Here is a 22705-nt window from a genome sequence, read left to right as displayed (position 1 = left end):
ACCTTTGACAGGGGCTTGTAGTGACAGGGCAAGGAAGAATGGATTCAAACTGAAAAAGAGTAGGCTTAGGTTAGATATTAGGAATAAATTCTTTACTGTGAGGGTGCTGAGGCACTGGCACAGGTTGCCCAGAGAAGCTGTGGATGCCCCATCACTGGAAGTGTTCAAGGCCAGGTTGGATGGAGCTCTGAGCAACCTGGTCTGGTGAAATGTGTCTCTGTCCATGGCAGGGAAGTTGGAAGTAGATAATCTTTAAGGTCCCTTCCAACCCAAACCATTCTACGATTCTATGAAAAAATGACTTCATTTTAATGACAGTCAGATTGTGCCATCGGCTTAAAAGTGGATTTGGCTGTAGCCACTTTAACCTTCATTAGTAATAGGAAAGGTGGATTTAGGTTGCTTTTAAGAATTCTTAAAATTCATAAACAGAGAGAAAAAATTTTTTGTTATAGGTCAGTGAAAATTAGTGAGGTCCTTGATCCAAGGCACAGCTTAAGGAAGACTACCCCAAAATCTCTCCCTTTGAGAGGGAAAAAGGAAACAAGCTAACAAAAATATGCTTGATGTTTTTAAGTTCAAAACCTCACTGCGGTGGAAGCTTTTAACTTTCTCTTTTGTTGCCAAATGCCAGCAGGCAGCCATAGCTATCAATTCCTTTGCATCCCATACAGTTGCATTACGTATAATTAGAGGAGAGTGGCAGTTAGGGGGTTTGTTATCCCCTGGGACACTTCAATGGGAGTACAGGCTCTCCTGATTTGTGTTTCATCCTTAATTGCTTCTGAAATTACTTTGATGTGTGTAAAACTATCTGTTTCATGTGTCATGGAATCATATTCTTGCTCAACGTACTGCTTCTTATTTTTGGACATAGAGGAGTGAAATTTTGCATACAGAGTTGTCTTGCCAAAAGGAAAAAAAGAAAAAGGAATCTGTAAAAATTCCTAGGGAATACATTTTTGCAGTTAGCAGCATACAACTGAACTGCCACAGTGAAACAACAAAATAACTGCACAATCATGGCTCTGCTGACGAGTAACAGAAGAAAATAATCTAAGATCTCTGCCTTATTGTTCCTCAACATGCTTCTTTAAACTAAAAATAGCTCATTTGAAATAATTTCAGTTGTTGAGGTATGATGCAAAGAGACCTATTTTGGGAAATTAAACAGTTAAAATGACTTGTAAGTTGTCAACACAGTAAACTAAAGCTTGCAGGTGATGAATCCCTGGGCACAGACCCAGGCTTTCAGTAGTTTTGGTACAGCAGGGTTTTTCTGGGTGTAGGCTGTAGTCAGGGAGGAATCAGGGCTAATTCCAGATGGTCTCCTTTTTGGACACCTGCAGCCCTGTCCTTTTAATTCCTGATATGGGAGCAGGGAGGCTGGCATGGCTCAGGTAAGGCTTCAGCACACTGTTGTGCTCCTGCACCTTGAATGATGTATTTCTGCACAGCCTCTCTCCTGGTGAATCACCGTGCTGTAGGAGCACTTGTATCAGTGCCAAATGTAGAATCCCCACAGGGACGAGAACAGCATGGGAGTAATACCTAATTAAAACTGCAATGAAGTAGGTCAGCTAATATTTCACAAACAACAGCAAGTGTTCTGATTGTTAATAGTCCAGAGCCCCTGTATTTACTCTGAGCAACAAAAAAAATATATATGTTGCCTAGAAATGTAATGAAGGCACAGGTTGAAAACGCTTGCCACAGTGGATTACAATTGTAAATACTCAAGGCCTCCAATGAGAGCTGTACCTTAACTCCTGCCAGTACCTGCAGCAGTGGATTAACGCTGTTACTCCCCTCCTTCCTAAGGATTGCAGGAGGATTGCCAGAAGAGGGTTAAGTAGCTCCAGGTGAAAGAGCAGATGAGGAAGCCCTGCTTTCAGCCACAAGAACGAAGGCCAGGGTAAGGAAAGGTAATCCCACTCTCAGATGCCACAGTTGCTTATAATGTCACAGGACTGTTTTCAGACGTCCCAGATTCAGACTTCAGCCAAATCTTCTAGGTCTTACTGGCCTGGAAATGTAAGTAAGATCTGATCCTTTTCTCTGAAATTCATCACCTTTTTGACTTAGCGAGAAAAGTAGCAGCATTTTCAATTTCAGTGCGGTCAATGGAGTTCAGTGACTGATGAAAATTTGTAATAGTAGCATTCAAAATGTCAATATTTTTAAACTGTCAGAACAAACATTCACTCTTTCATTAATTGTGTGCTATGATTAGTTAAAGAAAGAAACATCTAGAGGCTTCACAGTGGCAGAGGACCCTGTTAAGCTGGAACACAGCACTTTGCATTTGACCATCTCTTTCCCAAAGTCTCGCAACTTACCCAAAAGGATTTCAAACAGGAAGGAGGTTCCTTCACTTAAAGCTGCTACTGTGAGCTCACACATCAGAGAAGAGCCCTATCTGAGCAGAGCACAAGTCTTTCGACGGGGAGCTGCATGCTAGCTTAAAAGGGGCCTGGAGGTCTAGCCACGGTGCCGTCCACGCTACGGCAGTCACACACCCACAAGTAAAGCAGGCTAAGGGAGTTGAGCTCCTCACCCGAGGGAGCTTCCCCCTAAGCTGGTCAAGCAAGCACGCAGTAGCAGAGGCAAAGAAGTAAAGAGAGGGGACTCTCCGTATGTGTTCCACACAGGTTTTTTCCAGTGAAATGACAGGGACAAAGAGGCGCATTGGTAGGAGGGTCCAGGGATCTTATACTGGGTACAGAATAGGTGGGGAAAGGGATCTCAGCCAATGGGGTAAAGGCAAGTAGGTGGGGTTGACAGCAAGGGAACCAATGGGAACAACACATAGGAGGGACTTAGGGAAGGATCCAATGGGGCGTCGAGGAACAAAGAACTTTCTAGAACTGATACATATTAAAGAAGGGATATGAATACACATAACCTCATGCATAAAGCAAGGAGGGGAAAACATGCAAATGAAAGAACAAAGAAATTATGGGTTCTCACCATAAAAGTTATATGCTTAACTTGGGTTGCTGACCACCAGAGCTGGTCGTCCGAATTCTTCTCAGGAGAGGAAGTGGCTGGAACCACCTGCATTGCCACAATCTTTGATGGAAAAAAATGCCCAAAATTTTTATTTTAGTTTATAAATACTAACAAACCAGTCTAGGACAAAACACTATAAATTCTATACATCAAGTTTTGTATATCTGTACTCATATTTATAGGAAGGAGACAAGAGGTTTATGGAGTCTTGGTCAACCTCTGCCTTTTTAGCTGGGTAAGTAGGTAACTTAATTTTGCTATGTTGTTCCACGTAAGAGCAGCTCTTTCAGGCATTTTGAAGGACCTCCTCGTGCTTTTCTTTGCAGGAAGTTTTTAAGCCTGTCTGTAAACCTGTTGCTCTTGTTAAAATGTGAACTTTTGGAGCCTGATGAGCATATCAGTCTGATTTTGTGGTTGGTTGGAGAGGTTTTTTGATACAAAAAACCCAAAGAGACAAAAGAGTTGTCTTTGATACCTCGAAGAAGGCCAGACGGTGATCTCTCTACTACTTAGCACTTGGTTGCTCTGTTCAAATGATGCAGATTCCCTTTGATAGGAAAGGGGAATTGAGCCTTAAAGAAGCCATGATATGCTGGAGCTTGTTGCATTCTCAAGGTGAAGGGGTTCTACACCTTACCCTATAGTGACTCTGATGATGGGGCAGCCCTTGGATGGGGACTGAAACTCCTGACAGGTGGCCTGAGAGTGTCTTTTTAAGTTAAAAGCAACAGAACAGTGTGTGCTGTCAGGAGGGGTGATGTAATATTTCCCCTCCTCCCTGGATGAGCTGTAGAATTTCGTAGTGATGATCTGATGGGCTGTTCTCTACATTTGGTGGAATGAGTGGCACTTTATTACATTAGGTGATATAATTGAAGTAAATGTGGCATGAGTCATCCAAGTGGTTATGTATGCAGAGGAGGAAGATGTTAAAATTAAGTCTGTGAAGAAAAGACCTACAAGGAATGCAGAAGATTTCTAGCATTGCCTCTTTTTTTATGGGCAGAAGTCCTTACCAGGAAAAAGGGAATTTTGCTAGAAGTCATTCAAGATATTTGCCCTCCCCAAGTTTGGTCACTGTCCACTCATGCAAATGTGGTCTACGAAAATAAGGAAGTTCCTATTGAATGAGGGGAAAGCAGTGACTTAAGAGTTTGGTTAGATTACCTATCCAAGCCAGAGGCTGACCCATCCCACACATGTAGAGACTGGGTTGTATTTGCTGTCAGACAGCACAGGTTATTGCTCCAGAACTGGCAGAAGTCCTTTACTTGTGGTGGACTGGCCCTGACCTTGCACAACTCATACAAGATTGCACATATGTCATCAGAGACTTGATCCAATGCCACACAGAACTTACCCTGAAAAAAGATAAAGTCTCTGAAACATGACCAGGACAAAGCAGGAATCACATGCCAAGTAGCTCCATCCAAGCAGTAGCCCAGGCAGGTGCTAGAGCACAGCATTACCAGCATGGTGGGACTTCTGATTGTTCATGTAAATACAGGACCAGTTCTTGCAGGGTCTCAGGGCTGAAGTGTTTATATTTAGTTAAAATGACCCACATTTAAAGTGAACAGGATTGAGCTATTCGCACACTAATGAGAAGAAATCGCTTTGGCCAATCACAGCGTGCCAGCCATCATGCCTGCTTTATAAATGAGATTAATGACTCAATTTGCAGCAAATGCTTCAGCAAGGAGAAACTTATTTTGTTGTACTAATTGTGTCACATATGTGCCTCCAAACACCAACTGTGCAAGGCTGGATTTCCCTGTGGTGTGCAGGATGACTGAGCTCTGTGGGTTTATTAATGCCATTGCCCCTATTTCTGTGCTGCAACTGATCATTTTGATCTTTGTGTTTAGTGCTGCAGCTTAAATGCTGGTGATGGCAGAAATTATTGTGTAGTATAATCCTCCCCGTTAGTGACAGGACAAGAGTCTGTCTCTAACATAAGCTGTTCAAACCTATTTTCCCCGCTATCATGAATAAAACTCTAACGTTATTTACTTAGGCTTTCAATTAGTTTTTAATTGTAATGAAATGATGAATAATTGCCCAAGCTCCTAATTTGCTCAATAGCTACTGTGATTTTAATGGCTTTTTACAAAACTTAAATGTTGTCCATTTATAGGGCATACCATATTGCTCTAATAGAGTAAATGAATTCAGAGTTTCATCAAATTAATCATTACACCTACTTCTGCATTTGTTCCCATGTTGCTAACAGATTTGTTAATGTGTGAGAAAACAGGATTTGCTGACAATGGACCAACATCCACAGCGGGTGTAAACTAGCCTTGCCACACCGAAATCTGCAACTTGCTTTACACAGCTAAAGCTCTGCCTCAATTTGTTCATTATTCACCCTGTAATTCTGGTTTTGATATTGGATACAATTGTCCTCACATTTTTCACGCTTTTACACCACTGTAGTTTTGATGTCAGTGGAATTACTCAGAACTCACTGTGGGGCTAGTAAGAGAATTGCATGTAAGGATACCATGAAGGGACTTTTTTCAACGGCAAATTTAAAATTCCCTTCCCCCAAATTTTACATACTAGTATATTTGGTGAGAATAGTGTAGTGTAGTGGAGGTTTGAATAGCTTGTTTGGCAGTAGAATTATCTTTATAAGTTTGTTTGCATTCTTCATGCCTTGTTAAATGTGCTTCTGATTTCAGCTGAAACTATGAGAAATTGCTATATACAGGATCTCTCTGTGAGCTCTCTACCCTTTAACAGTGAGAAAGGACAGAGTTTGTTTAATTTAGTATCTTCACAAAATACTGAAATGAGATGTATTGTCCTATTGTCTGGGGAGTATGTGCTTTTCCAAAGTGGTCTGTGAAAAATCCAAGGTAGCCACTCGTGCCTTTTAAGCTTACAAAGCAACCCACAGTACAAGAGCAGCCTCTTTGTTGCCCATTCTGAAATACACTGAAATATTGTGTCAGGTTCTTTATTGAAAGTTAGCATGCCCCTCAGCTTCATCCTACCCTCCTAAGCTCAGCCTCATGACAGCAGTAAAAATGATTAGTTTGTGCTATATTATATTTAGGTGGCAGTCTTGGACAATAAACCGCGTGTTACTGAGTTCAGGGGCTTTCACCAAGCGTGATGTACAGCCTACAGATGGCCCTGAAGATGGGGCAGGGACAATTCCCTTCTGTAGGATGGTTTATGCCTGAAGCACCACTGTAAGGGTGTACCTGGCTGTGCTCCTCGTGCCCATGTCACACGCAGCCATGGAGTAGTGCCATGGAAAATACGGACCACTCTCAGGGGGCTACAGCATGTGCCATCTGCTGCCTCATGGTGATGGTCTCTGCAGCAAAGAGGTTATGGAATTTGGGGATCTGGTGAGCCTCTGGTTGTCAAAACTTTGGTTATGATATGTAGCATGTTGCCTTGCTTTATGGAAGAGCTTTGCAGGCTGGAGTACAGCACTTTCAAATTTGCAGTATTCTACTGTGCATGGTTAGTAGGCTTCTCCTGCTTAGGAAGCCTCTCTGAATGAAGAACAAACTGTATTAAAATGAACCTCCAAAGTCTGACAGTGTCAGCATGGCATCAGGTGAAAACGTTCCACAGAGATGCAATACACTGCAGGTGTAATATTCTGAATTCTTACAATAAAGGCTTCTGACTGAAAGGTTTCCCTTGTCAGGGAGGGTATGTTTGTGTTCTGACCTAACAGCTCTCTGGTGGTGGAGGGAGCTCTCAGAATATCAAGAGAACTTTAAAAATCATATGATACAGTGATTATTTTGCACCATCTTCTTGAACTCTGGATTCAAAATGCTCGGTATGGAGAGCTGATTGTCAGTTTGTATAAAAGAGAGATTCAACTATGTGGAAGTAAGGATTTACTAAAGGGATGTGGATAAGTTCCTCCTAGTATTCTACCTCACTAGCTCCCATCTCCAGCTTCTATGCTGTGGAGTGAAAAGACCTGCGTCCCCAGGTCAGCATATGGATTTTTGTTCCAGTGCTTCAGTCTCTTATACTAATGGCAAGGACATGGAGACAAAATATGGTGCTGTGCTGAGCTGAGAAGTGAGTATTTAGTGCCCTATCTGCTGCCTTATGCAATGGATTTTTCTACCATGTAACCCTATGCTGGGAGGTGATGTGATTGCAGCATGGTTGCAATTAACTCCAGAAAGTATCCTGGCCAGGGCTGATCTTATTAATACCATGCTCCTGGAAGGTGCTAGTTAATGTCATGCTAAAAGTGGTGTAAGAACTAAGATATTTGATTAAAAGAGTTTGTATATTTTACATTTTTACTGCATGGGAAATCTCAAGTTGGACCTCTTTTTAAAAATGAAGGCTTGACAGCAAGTTCTCTTTTTATTTTCACAGAAATACAGATGTACAACATAAACAAATATATCAGATTTGTAGTTCTGCAAAGTTCTCTGGTCCTTGTGTTCTTTTGTAGACTATTAGGGGGGAAAAGAACCAAAACCAGAGTGAATTGATCATCCCTTAACTCTCTGAATAATTTCAGTTAAGCACTATGTTATTTTTCCTACCAAGTTTTCAGCCATAGCTGGCAGGCTTCTTTCTGTTAATCTCTGTGGTTTGCTCTCCTATTTCCTATACATTTTTTAGCTGCTGGGTGGATGCTATTATGGCGCATCCAACCTTTGGTATAAATAATTTATTCTGAAGGTTCAGTATGTTATAACGTGCATGAAGCATCTTGCATTTATTTTTAATGCTTTTGCTTTCCTGAGAGTTTTCGACATCCAAAGCTACCATCAGAGAAAACTGTCAATCTTCAAGTTGAAGGGAGAAACTTTTAGACCATATCATTCTATTTTTCTAGCTATAAATCATATGCTTCTGGTGAAGAGTGGAGCAAATGGTTATTATCTACCATTTTGAAGAACCTGGCTTGGATGATGTGAAAACGTCTGTTTGTATTCGATGTGAAATCTCTGTAAGCAACTCCCTGTGCTCACAAACTTGCAAGTCATGTGTTGGTCCACTGTGGAAAGCCAGTGAAATTGTGGAAATGTTGAAGGGCAGCTGGGTGACTGATAGATATAAGTGCTAAAAACATAAAAAGAGGTGCGGCTGGGGCAGCAGTAGCCAGGAGTGCCTTGGTACTAGAGCACAACCAGGGGGTGAACCCACCCCATACAACAGATGGAAAGACGGCTCAGTTCAGTGGGGGAAGGTGAGCTGATCCCTGCAGGTAGTAGGGAGAATGGTCACAGGGATGATATTTTAGACGTTTTAGGCATTATTTAATGAAAATGTTACTGGTGGTGGGAGGCCGTTCTTTTTTTTGTTTTGGGGGGGGGGGAGGGGTCGTGGGGGGAGTGGAATGGGGGGTTTGCAAGTTTTTAGTAGATCTTAAAAGTTAGTTTGATATACCATCCTTGAATTTATGCTGCTTTAGCCATAAAACTGTAGTATGATTTACAACTAAGTAAACTTGCCTTATGTGAGATGTAGAAAACATTAAATTAATATCTACCTTGGCTGCAGATAACACAGAGAAGGGCACAGGAGTGAAAGAGACTGTCTCTAGTGGCTTCCCCTGAAAACTGGAGCCTGCTGCTCCTCAGAGTTTCTATTGACATGATAGGCTGTGACACAGCCTTGTGACTTGCAGAGTTTCTCAGAAAAGAGGACTGGTAATAGAGCGAATAATGTCCAAGGGAGATTGAAAGAGGATGTGAAACTTCTGGAGTGAAATCAATGGACAGATTCAACAATGATAAAAGGAAATGTTCCGTGCATGCTCGTTCAGCATGTACAGGGACTTAACTATTTGTTGGCCTTTTAAGGGGCTTGTGCAATATGATGCAGTGAAATTGCAACCAAACCAGTGGCTGCAGCATTTTACCACAGACTTTGGAACCATTTGCATGCACAAGTCTCTTCAATAACAACATTAGAGGGGCACTTCATGGCTGAAAATCAGTCCTGAGACATGGAAAGTGCTATGACAGCAACTGTTACAAGGCACATCACAGTTCAGTAGCTGGAAGGTGAAGCTGGACTAATTCAATTTCAGCATAAGAGGGAGCTTTCCAGACACAAGGAAGGAGCAGGAACAAAGGAGGCTCTCCATAGGAACCGGATAATTAAGTGCTGAGATAGTTTACCTGATGAGTGGACACAAGGAGTTTTTCAAATTCATTCCAAAGAGTATTTTAGTCTGGTCTGACTCTGTAGATTAGTGAGGAGGATAAAATTTTCACCTTCAGTCTCAGTGCATTCTGTTTTTTCTGTTCAGCTAGTTACCATATCTTGTACTTCAGTCAATTCTCTGCAGGCCTTAAAGACTGTGGTTTAAATTTTTTTTCATCTTTAAATTTTTTTCTCCTCCTTAAACACTGAACTAGAGAGAGATGCAGTCAGAGCTGGAAAGAGACCAGAACTCAAAACATGATGGTTATGGGATGGGTGCTGCTCAGTCCATTCTCTGTTTCATAATTCTTAGTTATCTAAGAATGATGATATTTCTCTGTAGTGGTTTGGTTCAAAATATCTATTACTTACTTACTTTCTTTCTGTGAGATAAGAATTAGGAGAAAGCAAAGCAGGCACAAAACTTAAAAGAATATAAAGAAGTTTATTAACAGACCTAAAAGAAAGAAAAAGAAGTCAGACTAAACCTTCAGAACACTTCTCTTCCCCCCACTTTTCTCCCTTCTCCCACTGACAGTGTAAAAAGACAACCCTTGAGATTTTCAGTCAGTTTACCACTTCTGTGATAACCTCTTTCAGTTCACTTAGGGAGAGGAGTCTCCCTTGCTCATGCTATGGAGGCATCTCCACAAGAAACAGTTCTCTCATGGCTTCAGTGTCACAGCAAGCCAGATCCTGGGTTGGTTCTCTGCTCGCATGTCAGAGTCCCTTCCCCCGACTTACAGCTTTCCCCACAACTGTTTTCGAGGGTCCAATCTTGAGCTACTGGGGTACCATGTTAAGGATGAGCTGTTCAGAAGCAAAGGTTCTCTTCACCTATCTCTGGGAGCATCTTCACCTCTAGGAACAGAGGTCTTCTCCTTCCCTGGGAGCAAGGGTCCTCATCAAATTACAGCTACTGTCATTTGCTTGTTTCAGCACAGATACTTTTGCTCACAATTACAGTCGTTTGCTTGTTTCAGCACAGATACTTTTGCTCATAATTGCAATTTGAACACTCCACCCCCCCCCCCCCATGCTTTCATGAAATTACAATGGGCACTCTGATGTATCATAGTCCATCACCACCATAGCTTTACAACAGAATTTCAGCTTCTAAGCTTGAAGCACCTCCTCTTTTTCCTCCCTCAGGGTTTCAGCTCTTCCTTCTTTACTGACTTTGGTGTCTCTATGGTGTTTTCTTCACTTGCTTCCGTCTTTCCTCTTCCTCTGACTCGGGAGAGGATTGATGTCTGCAGGCTCCATCTGTCCTGGAGGAAACTCACAGCACTGAAAGGGTTCATCTCAGCCGGCCCCGCAGCCGGCATTCGCCTCTCGCTGTCGGTCACATCTTTGCCGGGCAGCGGGGCAGCAGCCTCAGATGAGTTTCGGCCACACCGGGGGCTGCTTGCTCAGAGCAGGGCTGTGGAGGAGGCATGGATGGAACAGGGCCGCACCACAGCCAGGCCGAACAAGGCCTGCAGGCCACCCCCTGCTACCTGTCCGAAAGCCGAAAGAGCTTTCCCGGGGTTTGTTCGTTCTTAAATGTGGGTCACAGAGGCGTGTCAAGCATCTTAAGTGGCTTAAAAAGTTGCCAATATTCAAACTGGCCAGCTGATAGGTTCTGTCAGGTCATAGAGGAAGCTGTAAGCACCTCTTTGCAAGAGAATCACTTCCGTGGCTGATGGAGACCTCTAACAAAAAAACCAAAGTATACTAAACTATGACATTCTCTTACATGCTCAAGATCAAATTCTAATCTATTTTAATGAGAGGTTTTGTCTTGGTGATTGGGCTGTGCCTTTCAGCAGATCAAACTCTATAATATAATGATCTTTTCTGGTCTTAGCATTAAAAAATAGAGTTAGTTCAGTCTCTACCAAGTACTGCTGTGCTTGTGTTGTTAAATTGCATTGGCTTGTACCAATACATTTCATGAAAATGCCATTGCTGAGTAGTACTATGAGCTAATGGAGTTACATTGAAATTAAAGCTGTTACACCCACTTAAATTAGTTGGGAATTTGGTCTGCAGCATATGATATCTAACACAGTATTGAAAAAAAGCTAAAATCCCCAAACAGAGTTATCAGATCTCAGCTGTGTTCCCTCTAAAACAACAAATTCAGGTACTGTGTCATGACTCCTTAAAAAAAACTAAATCTTGACACAGAACACAAATATATCATGACTTCTGTATCTATTTCTGCCAATACTTGTCTTGCCTTGGCTTGATTGAACCAGCAAATTAAAGCTGGACTACATTTTTTTCTTAAACCTTTCTGTAGATCAGGTCAAATTCATACTTTTATTGCTTTGTTTCTACATTAATTTCAGTTAATTTACTCCAGACTTGTACTGGACTGAGTGGAAACAGAATCAAGTCCATAGACTTCAGCTCGATTTTTAGATTTTGTAGCTGCTTACAAGAAAATCAGGCAAAATTAAGTAGAGAATTATATTAAGAAATGTGGAATTACTTTCGGATTTTTTTTTTTTTTTATTAAGTATTGTTTCCAGGAGATCAATCTTTTCATTACGTTGTGCTTTCATCCCAGTGATGAGAATGGATAACAGTAAGGCCAACAGCACTGGCTATTGCCTTCTCTGCAGCATGTGGATGCCATGAAATATTGCTGATTCCAGTACGTGAGGCTTTTATTCACAGCCTGCATGCTTCTCTAAGTGTATCAGTACTTTCTAAATATGCCATATGACTTACCACTTGGGAAACCATTTCCCTATGCCTGCCCCATTTGTAGAAGTTGACACGAGCAGCAAATGCCACTAGCAGTCTAAGTCTAAAATGAACTATTCTGGTAGGCCTTTCTGTGTACTTGCTCTGCTTTACTTGCCTCTGGCAAGTTACAAATGAGAGTAAGAAACATGACTTTTCAAGAGAAAACAAGCCACAGCCTTATAAGAAAAGGAGCAATAAATAATCTGGGTAAATATTCCTTGCTGTGCAGAATTAACTACAACTACAATCCTGCACAGGCCGTTTGTGGCACAATATGGGCCTGATTTTTCCTTTGCCTTGCTGCAATGACTTCACTTAGGTTCATGGGCCTGTTTCATAGAACATAAATCTCCAAGTCTGCCTGTGAGCTGCCTGCCAGCTTTGATTTGGGAGCTGCTTAGACATCAGAGCATGCCCAGTAGCTGTCAGTGAACACTCATGCCTAAAAGCTCTATCACTGTGGCAGAACTGATGTTCTGTCACTGCTACACAGTGTGTGAGCTTCACTGGTGCCATGACCAGGTGTAACTTGGAGATACACTCTGATCAATCCAAGCCACTCCTTTATATCCATGCCTTTATGGATACCAAAGCTGTTATGGATACCAAAATTAATATAAGCAACAGTGGTACAGCCCAAACCTCCTGGTTAGGTGCTGGCTGAGGTGGTGGGGTGTAGCTTCTGGAAAGGATCCCTTTTAGGAAATAATTAATATTCAACAGACTTACCTGCTTGGCAAGTGTGTGACGTGCAGAAGCTGTGAACACATCTCAGGAACAACCAGGAAGCAAAGAGCTTTTGAAGGAATCTGACTGTGTATCACACATAGGTAAGTCCTTCTGACATAAGAGAAACCTAGATCTTAGAGAAATCCCTGGAGGAAGTTGTGGTTAAATCAGCAGAATTTACATGTAGATAAAAATTGCTTAGCCAGCTGCACCATTCCTCCAGCAGCACCAGCCTGGTCCTTGAAGTTTACTGCCTACTGCTGTGTGCCGAATTCCAATTGTCAGATTAATGTAGTTTTACAGCAGTGAGGCTCCTGCATCCCTGCTTCAAAGGCAGGTGGTAGTTTTCCTTTCACTGCTTTTTTGGAAGAGGTGGTATGCATATATGCTGACTGAACTTCTATTGCTCCTCTGTCATGCTCATCTATCACCTTCTGATGCTGTATAGGATTGCATAAGCTCAGACTTGTCCCAGTTTATCTGTGGGCCTAAGTATACTGGTGATCTCCATCCCAAGAGTATTGCCCTACAGCCCATTGCATCTATGCCCCCAGGGATGAAGGTGTCTTTACTCTGAAATCCTGGTGGCACACACAGCCTGTATCCTTAGCTCTGGGCAGGGAAGGCAACCGGCTCTGCACACATCCTACAACAAACAACCCAGACCCCAAAACAGGCCTTGCTCAGAAGCAGACTCTGCTTTAGTTGTCTGTTCTCCAGTCAGCAGAGCTGCAGCCCTCTGTGGATGGCGGTTCAGAACAGCTCCATGCCTTGTGTTCAGCACTGCCAGGCTAGACAGGACATAAACCTCAGGACATTTTTTCTATCCATTTGTCATTTAACAGGATGTGAGCCAGCTGGCATGTCTCCTCTGTGGCCTTGTCAGCAAGCCTCTTGTTCCATCGTGAATCTATTATGGCCCATTTTCCCTTGACTGCATGTTCAGTTTGCTGCTCCTGTGGCTGTGCCTCAGCAGCAGCCCTTCTCTGATGTTGTGGATAACCTTTTCCTCTGTCAGTACCCCAGTGAAGGGGTACCAACATTATTCCAATGGCCTCTGATGGCAGAAACTTTATTTATCTTATTAACCCCCATGAAATACAAATTTTAAGAGTTGTACCCGCCTGCTTGTCTGCATACCACTGTAGAGCTTTTTTCCCTTGTGCTATATTATTGAGCTGCTGCCTCTTATTCCTTCTTTGAAGTCCTATTCAAGACCACCTTTGCCCTCTTAAACTGCTTTCCTTAAAGTTTCTGATGTCTTTTCTAACCTAGTGAGACATAAGTGGGAAGAAAGGGGTTTGTCCCAATTTCTGTTTCAAAGAATCCAATTTTTCAGGAAAAGAAACTGAGCTCTGTTTACAGAAGTCCCAGATCAAACACTTCTGATTGCTGGTAGAGCAAGGATCTCACTTGGGGTTTATCCCTTTGGTAATGATTTTGTTATCGATGAGGGTGTTGATTCAGTGAGTGTCTAATGCTTTCTGGTCATCAATTATTTCTCCATGGCTTGCTTTCATTCAGCCTTGGAACAGAAATTCCCCAGACACCAGATGATTCATGGACACCTGTAGACAGCTGGAAGTCTGACTTAGCACTGCTGTCACTTGCTGTAAGGTCCATGATCATCTGTGTGTGTAAAATGCTACAACTGGAAAGACCAGAGCAACCTAAAGACAGGCTTTAGGAATATGAGAGCAATAAGAAAGTAATTTATTCCTGGGAACCTCTACCATTTGGCTGCACCAATGCATCTCCAGTCCCTTATTTAAAGCAGGTGGTGCAAGCTCCAGGCATTAGGTGGGGATCCTGAATTGTCAGTCACAGTTGTGTCCTCACCTGGAGTGTGAGGATCCATGTAATGAGGACCAAGCTCCTGACCCAGCCGGCCAAGCCTCAGTGCCAAAATCTGGGAGGCAATGAGGCAGCAGCCAGAGCTGTCTGCCCTTTGTCTCTCTTTCAGCTAACAGGTTTTAGGCCTGAGGAAGGAATGAGAAAGCACTTTATTTAAATAGTGTGTTATATGGCCTGGTGTGTGTATGTGCTTTCCCAGATGTGGGGAGGACAGCTTTAGGGGGAAGTTGTTTTCACCTCTGGTGAAAATAACTGCTTGTGTGCCAATTAAGCTTAACAAATTGTTAACTAAAACAGCATCCAGTTTATATAAAAGACTAACTGCTAGTACTTAAAAAAAATATAGCCCTTCAGCAGCCCATCTCATGTACACATCTTTGAAGCACAAGAGAGGTAAAGCAATTCCTGTCTTGCCCTGGTTCGTTGCATTAAGGGATCTTGAGAACAGGAAATGGCTTCTAGAAATGTGGAGCTCTCCAAAAGACAGACTCTCCCATTAATGCCAATGAAATGATTTCTAGTTTCATAATAAACCCCCCTGTATAATTCTTCCACTCTTTATATGTCTCATAAAGATTCCGCCTGCATGGAACGAAAGGCAAAAGGGGAGAGAAGGGTAGAAAAAAGACGGGAGAGGGGGACAAAAAACAAGCCACCAAATTTAATCAGATTACTTTTACACTGGGAAACTTAGAATGAGTGTACCCTGCCCTAGAAAAGAAATGGTTGAAACCACATCATATTTATTTCAGCAGTGTGGATGAGAGATGGTGTGTCGTATTATGTTCTCAGCTTCACATTCCGTTTTCTCCCTCTGCTGGCAGTCAGAGACAGAGAAGTTGTAGCTAATAGAAAACAACAAAACTCTCCAAAGGCTGAAGCATTCAGGAATCTCAGAACTCTGCGGTACATGCTGAGAAATTAGGTCGTACCATACTTGAGTCCAATTAGTGCTGGAAATGGCTGACAGTCATCCCCTGTACAGAGCAGAGTAATTCCTGGAGAAGATCAGCACAGCTAAAGGCAATCCTTCCTTTCGAGAGGCAGCGGACGGTCTCGCGTGTTCATGTTACAGCACGTATGGGCTGCACAATCAAACTTGGAAGTCACCTATTTTTACTTTTTTTTTTTAAAGCGCAACTTCAGGTCTGTGATTTTAGCAATAGTATTTCTTGTCTTTAGGGTACAATGGTGTTCTGTGTACTTCTGCTGGTTACTGATTCTTCATTTTGGTGGGGGTTTTTTTGTTTTTTGTTTTTTTTTTTTTACTGTCTTTTGAAAACATTTGTATAATATACAGACCTAAGGGAAAAACCTTGCTAAAGCAGCTGTAAGAAAAAGATTCTGTACTATGTATTAAAAAAAGAAAAAGGATTCATTTTGTTGCAGAGAAGTTCTTTAAAAACAATGGGCTTTTACATAAATTAAAGCCTGGCAGTATGTATTTATTAATAATACTGCCCTATAGGAGAAAATGAATGTTACAGACTTACTTAAAAGGAATATCTAGCAAACAAGAATATAATCTTGCCTATAATGCAGATACTATCTTCCGCTCCGTAGGACTGGGGTATTAACCTTGCAAATGTTGTTATACTAATGACTACAAACTGTAAACTATAAATCTTATAAATATATATCGACCTGGCATGGAAATGTTTATATATTCCCTGTAGCAAGACAGAATCAGTAGTATTGAATTAATAGCATTAAGCTTTTTAACTGTTCTTTGAGATATTGTAGTAAATATTATAGCCATTTTATGGGTGAATAAATGGAGGCAGAAGAGAGTTTGTTTAACAGCCTAGAAGTGCAGATTTCTAATCCTCATTTTATTGATACACATATTAAAGACAGGTGGAGATTTTTTTTCCTCTTGAAGGGATGCATTTAGAGCAATAGCTGACGAGGCTTAGAGAAGTAAAGTGCATTTAGTAGGAATTTAGCTAGGGGAAAATGCTGGCAGATGCTAAGGAATATTCAGGTTAAACAAAGACATCTGTGAGCAGTGGCAGTGCTGGGAGAAAAATTCTGTAGTCAGCAGTAAAGGAGACCTGAGTTAGAGCTGCCATGGCAGGCACAGGTCAGGGCTGGGATGGGAGGAAGACTTTGCAGAAGTGTTGTAGCTCAGCTGAAGGAGCCAGACAAAAGCACAGGAAGTTTATAAATAGGGAAAGTTTTAAAACATAGCATTAGTAGTGCTATAAAATCTAGGAATACGAACATATTGAATTTTTTCATACCTTCTCACCACTGTTCAGCTGTCTTCCCAAACCTGGAACATCTCAATGGGTGGCGTTTCTTCAGCACAGGATTTCCTGCCACGTGCAATTGCTCTGCGGAGATGAGCAGAGATGCTTCTCAGTTGCCCTAGAGCTGCACAGTATCTTCTATTCATTTGTTATCTCTCTGCCAGGGTGGGCACCAAAGCAGAGGTCCAGCTCCTTCATTTTATCAACTTCCCTGCACACAGAAAGGTGAATATCTTGTTTCGTTATTTTGATGAAGCATCTTTATTATAACAATTAAACATTAGAGAGGTTCTATGCATACAAACATGTTCCAAGCAATGGATGGCAAAGGTTCACACAGAGATTTAATACCTTTGCATTGTTACAACTGTGTACAACAATAATTAATTCCTTTCACTCTTTCAGAGACTTGCTGTGGCCTCAGCTTGCCCACAACAACACAGGCTGGGAGTTTGTAGAGGTACCTCCTCTATGTTTTTATGTTTGCAGTAGCTACATTAAGTCTGCATTTTCCTCTAGCTTAGGTGGAAAGATCTGTTAAAAAATAATTGCCACTTCCTTTTCTACCACTGGGATTGCACACAATGAAACCACGTGTAAGATGCAAGGCTTATTCCCTGCCCCTCTAAAGACACCAAGCTAGTGTTCCTGTTGCCCAAATATTGTAATATCTTCCTGACTTTAGTCTTCAGACTTTTTTTTTGTGGTTTTTTGAAGATGAACTGGTAAAACATTGTCATACAATGAGAAATATTTCATGCACACTCTTGTTCATAGATTAAATATTGTTTTCTTTAGGAAAGAATAAAAATAAATAAAAAAGTCATATAAAGCTTGCTGACGATTTGACAAATGGGGGACTTCCTGAAATAGTTTTCAGAGTGGACACAGAAGAAAATAAGATATTGTTATGACTGGATGTGTAAATTCTACACGTTGAGGAGTGTGGTGCCTAAGAAAAGCCTTTTAAGTTGTGAATGGAGAGTCCTGAATACATTTCCACAAAGGTTAGAGGCAAGGTTCCTAGTAGAGTATTTTGGAATGAGGTGGTTGGATGTGCTCTGAGTTGTGACTCCTGGATGAAACCATAAAATAAGCCTGAGTTAATAGCTCAGCCACATCCTCTGAAAGAAGGATTTCTTTAAGTGCTTTAATACTTTACATAGCACAGAGATGTTATTTGCTTTCATGTAGATACTTTAATTAAATATTACTAAGTTATTTGTGAACCATTGCTATTTATGTAGTATGTATTGTTAGTCTTTCTTGTCAAGTGAGCAGGAGTTTTTATCCCTATGAAAATTCACTGTAAAAGAATACCAGCCTGCTTTGAAACAGACAAAACACTTTGGACTGGGTCTTGATTTGGTTTTGTAACAGTGACCTTTTCTTTGCAGATGATGTGTCTGCTGGCTTCAGTGATGTTCCCCTTTCACGGCAGAAAACAAAGCCTAGTTGTTCAGCAGAGCCAGCGTGAGCTCAGAAAACTGAACAGGGAGAAAATCTGAACTTTTAAGTCAATGTCATATGTCTAAATTCAGCTTCTTCCTGAATCATCTATTTACCTGTTACTGTCCTCAATTCGATTCTGTACTTCTTGTGGAGCGTGTTGCAACAGACAGACTGAGTCGTTTTCTGTCTTAATCAAGCTGCATGTGGAAATGGTGTGCTAAATAGGCTCTGAAGTTTGTCTCTAATTTGTGTTTAGCAGTTAGCAGTGGTTACTACTGCCATCCCCAAAATGTTTCTATTGCAATCAGCACCAATTTCTTCCGTGTGCTAGAAAATGCATGCTGCAAATAGTGAGATCTGAACAGTGATGTAATAGGACCAGTCCAAATGGATATTGAATGCTTTCAGCTTCCATTGGCCTCTGGGATTTTGGAACTCAGTGCTTCTTAACCTCAGGCCTTCAGAAAGGATTTATTTTTCTTTTCATTATGCTCTTAGAGATGTAGGGGTTTGTGCTTCTTTCCCCCTCCCCCTCTTTCCTCCCAGAACTTTATGGAGGAACAGTTTTGATTTCCTTGGTCATAAAAACAATTCCCTTGTTCTATGCCCTGTGGTCAAATGTAGCTTCATATGTTGGACAGCTGATTGCAAGGATTTCCTTCAAAAAAATTTGTCAGCAAGCACAATATGTCCTGCAGCATCCTGCCGTGTGGAAGGTGTGTAAATGACAACAGCAAGATATGCAGTTAAACAGGAATTAACAGGATTTCAGCAAAACAAGTATGAAAGCAATTTGGGAACATCTTGAGACAGTTTTTACGTGGCTTTTAGATAAATGAGCAAAAAGAACTTGCAAAGGAACCTCTCATCTGATCAAAAAGACCTTTTGCTTTTCTGTGTATATTTTTGAGGGACATATAAATGTGGTAAAGAAACACTTTGATAGCAAAGTCAAGAGGAAAATGTAGCCATATCTACTGAGATATGTGTGTATGACTGGTAGATCCAATATGCATTTGCCATTGAAAGGAAATATATCTGTCCATATTGCTGCCAAGCACCTAACAGTGCTTTATATTTTCCTCCTACTACATGGACAGTGTCATCTTCCTTCCCTAAACACTATTCTTACTGGAGCAAAAGCCATATAACACAAAACCTCAATATATGGAAGATTTGAGTGGGGGAGGTAGGCACAGATTTTTTTGAACATTTTCTTCCATTTTGCTTTTGAATATTAAAAACATTGAAATAATTCTTTATTTCCCCCAATGTCCATACAAGTCATGCACTATAACCTTCTACATATGTGGTCAAGTGGAGGAGCAGCTAACTTTGGCAATTGTCCAGTTTTTCCAGACAAAACCAGGTTTTGCTTGTGCTTTGGGTATGTCTGCTCCCACAGATGGTTCTGTATCCCTTTTAGGCACTTGAAAAAAATGGACCACTAATTCACAGGTGGAATATTTTTAGCCTAGCTTGCTGTTGCTAACTCCAAAGAATTTAGTCACTGAAAGGCCAAAAATATGGGAAGGGCTAAAATCCAGGGTTAAATGTCAATCTTTTTTTATGTCTACTTGTATTGCTATATATTAGTGGTATCCTTTCATGGATTGTGGTGTACTGTATGTTCATGCTCACCCAGCAATTAATCTGTTGTGCATGTCTAAAATCCTAAAATCCTTTTTAATATGTCACAGTATGGAAAGGCACAATAATGTGGGTTTGATATGTTTTAACTGTATGGTCCTCCTGGGCATGTAGGATGTTGTAGCAGATGGATTTCATGTAAATAACAAGTATATTTAACCTAAAGAAAGAGGAAAATATGTCACCTCTCCACATACCCCTACTTGCAAAGTAGAAGAATTCTCCCTTGTTTTCCTAGTTCTAACTGGTCGAGATACTTTTAGGAAACAGGTTATTGTCTCATTTTTAATGCACAGTATTCAGTGTGGCCTTATTCAGGTGTAAAGAAAGATGTCTCACAACTGACCTTAACAAACAAAAGGTGTGATGTGAGACAAGTTGCAAGTGGAGGAAGAGAGGGACGAGAAGGATGGGAGGGAAACACCATGAAATTATTTAAATGTTCCCCTTACAAACAATGGAAAATTATAGTTGTCATTGGTTGCACTTGCCTTAGCCATGAAGAGTTTCACTTGTACTTCAGCTAGGTTCCACATCTTTTCCTTTTTCTCCTCCATCACCTCTGCATGACATATTCTGTCTCTTGTCCTGCTGTACAGATGTGCTGCATTATCAGTCCAAATTTGTTTTCCTGCTATGTCAGGTACATTTTTTCCCATACGTCATGGGATGGCTTGACTGAGGATGGTGCTTCAACATGTGTGCAGTGAAGGCTAGGAAATGCCACATTTCTACAGCACTGGGTGTGCTTGCTCTGTTATGAGTCAGGAAGATTTGAGAAACTGATGTAATACACTAAATAAATGATGTATTACTCAATGGTTGCTTCTGATTTTCATTTTTGTTTTTCCCCAGGAATTCCTAAACCATGCCATGTATTATCAGCAAGTCAAAAGATTATTAATCCAAATTCTTCAATTAATTTTTGCAGAAATGTGTAGGCAACTAAGTTTTATTGAGAAGTTTTTACCAAAATGAAACTGCAGTTTGCCCACTGATTGCAGTCATGTCCAGAAATTGTGTATTGCAGAAGGTGGAAAAACACAGGATGTGATGTGGTGCCTGTCATCTGTCAGAAAGGATTATGAGTAACCAGTGAATTTGAAAGTTGGGATCTGAACATAAGTTATCAGCTGAAAATCATGGACATATGTGAAGTAAAGGATCGCTTATATATTTCTGCAAATATCTGCATGGTGATTTTTCTGTTTAGTTTTTTCTGGGTAGTTGCACAATGCTAAGTTATTGGGTAATAGGCTTAGAAAAAGTGAATTCAATGAGTTGGTCTCCGAAGCCAAACTGCATCTCTGTCAGAGTCCTTCAAGGGAAAGTGAAATAAATGAAAAAAGTTGGTGTTCTCAGATACAGTGTGGGAAGTAAGGAAAGCAGAAGAATCCTATGACTTTTCTGGAATTTATATGCATACCTAATTTAAAAATGAGCTTTCTTTGTAAAAGAAATACAGGGCAATTTAAGTTGCTCTGACTCTCCCTAGCTGTGGAAAAGAAACTCATACTTGGCACTTAATTTATATTGTTAGATTCAGCAACTGCATACAGTAATTACAGCATTATCTGTCATGGTGTTTCCATACTAAATATGCTTCACATTTAGCATTTTACATTATTTTTGTCAATCCATTCAGCCAATTGGTCACAGATAAACTCATTTGAAAATCTAGATAATCTTGTCTGTTTGGCATCTATGGAAAGTGGTAAATGCTATGGTGTTCATATGAGAAGCAATTATCTCTACTTCTGTCCTTAGCCTTATTTACAGTCATTGTTAATCTTGGTATTCAAACATTTTGTTAGGCTGCTTTCACACTAATTTTTTTCTACTGTCTTTGTGATATTTTTTTTGCAAGTTCCCTGGGAACAAAATTTCTGCCTTGGAACTAGAGACACTGCACAAGGGATGCTTCTGTTGCAAGGCTTATTGTTCTGGATAAAGGGTTGCTTCCTATGGCTAGGACCTCTCCACCAGCACAAAACCTTGGTGGGAGAGGAAATCTGAATAAAGAAGGGGGTGCTCTGCACTTTTGCAAGCTTGCAGCCTGGAAGCTCCCATTGCCTGTGGCTGCCTGTGGCACTGAAGTGAAAAGAAATATTACAAAGATGAGGGGAGAAAAAAAAAGCAAAAAACCAAAGACAAGGGGGAGGGGGTTTAACACACAGTGATGCACTTAGGGGACAGAAAAATGGAAGAAGCATCAAATGAGGGTTCTGTGTCTTCACACCCATTTCCTTAACTCCCCCTGAAGGCAGTGATGTTTGTTCCATCTGTAATTCAGCTCAGGCCTCCAAATGGGCAAAGCTTGAAGAAAATGGTCCAAGTTTTGTGATTTGTTACAGCCTTTATCCTTACTGTACATAAGGAGGCCATGTCACCTGCATTTAGGGGTATTGAACTGTCCTGTGGAGGCTGGCGTCTCTTGCCATTGACTGTGTAAGGAGTACAGAAAGATTAGTCTCCCAAGGAAGGTGTCTAAAAAGCTTGTCCACACCTCAAGGCTATCCCCTTCCTCCAGCAGAATTTCCTTTTAAGCCATTTCTCACTGTGATAGCTCAGAACAGAAATATTTTGTCTGGTTTCTCCCATAAAGTTATATTTGGAGACTGCTGTACAAGAAAAAAACCTCTGCAAACTGATGCAGAGTATTATTAATTTTTACCCTCATTATTTTTTACTTGCCTTGGCTTATTTTTATAGTTCTGCCTTTCTTCCTCCTCACCAGATTGTTTATACTTAAAAAGAAATAAGCCTTCTGCTTGTTGCAGAGTCAGTTCTCTTTACATTTTTCTGAAGTTAACATTGGTTTCTGTTGTCCTTTTCCATGTTTAGGCATAGCCAGGATAAAT

The 22705-nt window shown here is 41.0% G+C and overlaps 1 long non-coding RNA gene across 1 annotated transcript; it reads left to right on the top strand.

The window, feature by feature from the left end:
- The first annotated feature begins 15275 nt into the window (after positions 1 to 15275).
- LOC121675935 lies at positions 15276 to 20663 on the top strand. The gene is made up of 4 exons (XR_006020283.1): positions 15276 to 15636; positions 16752 to 16967; positions 17148 to 17202; positions 18140 to 20663. It is a non-coding gene; the product is annotated as an uncharacterized LOC121675935 (long non-coding RNA).
- The last annotated feature ends 2042 nt before the right edge of the window (positions 20664 to 22705 follow it).

Source organism: Corvus kubaryi, unplaced genomic scaffold (assembly GCF_017639235.1).
Source record: "Corvus kubaryi isolate FWS band 111438036 unplaced genomic scaffold, C.kubaryi_AGA036_p1.0 76, whole genome shotgun sequence".
Taxonomy (NCBI): Eukaryota; Metazoa; Chordata; class Aves; order Passeriformes; family Corvidae; genus Corvus; species Corvus kubaryi.
Note: the sequence above shows the minus strand (reverse complement) of the source record. Positions and strands in the feature narration are given on the sequence as shown.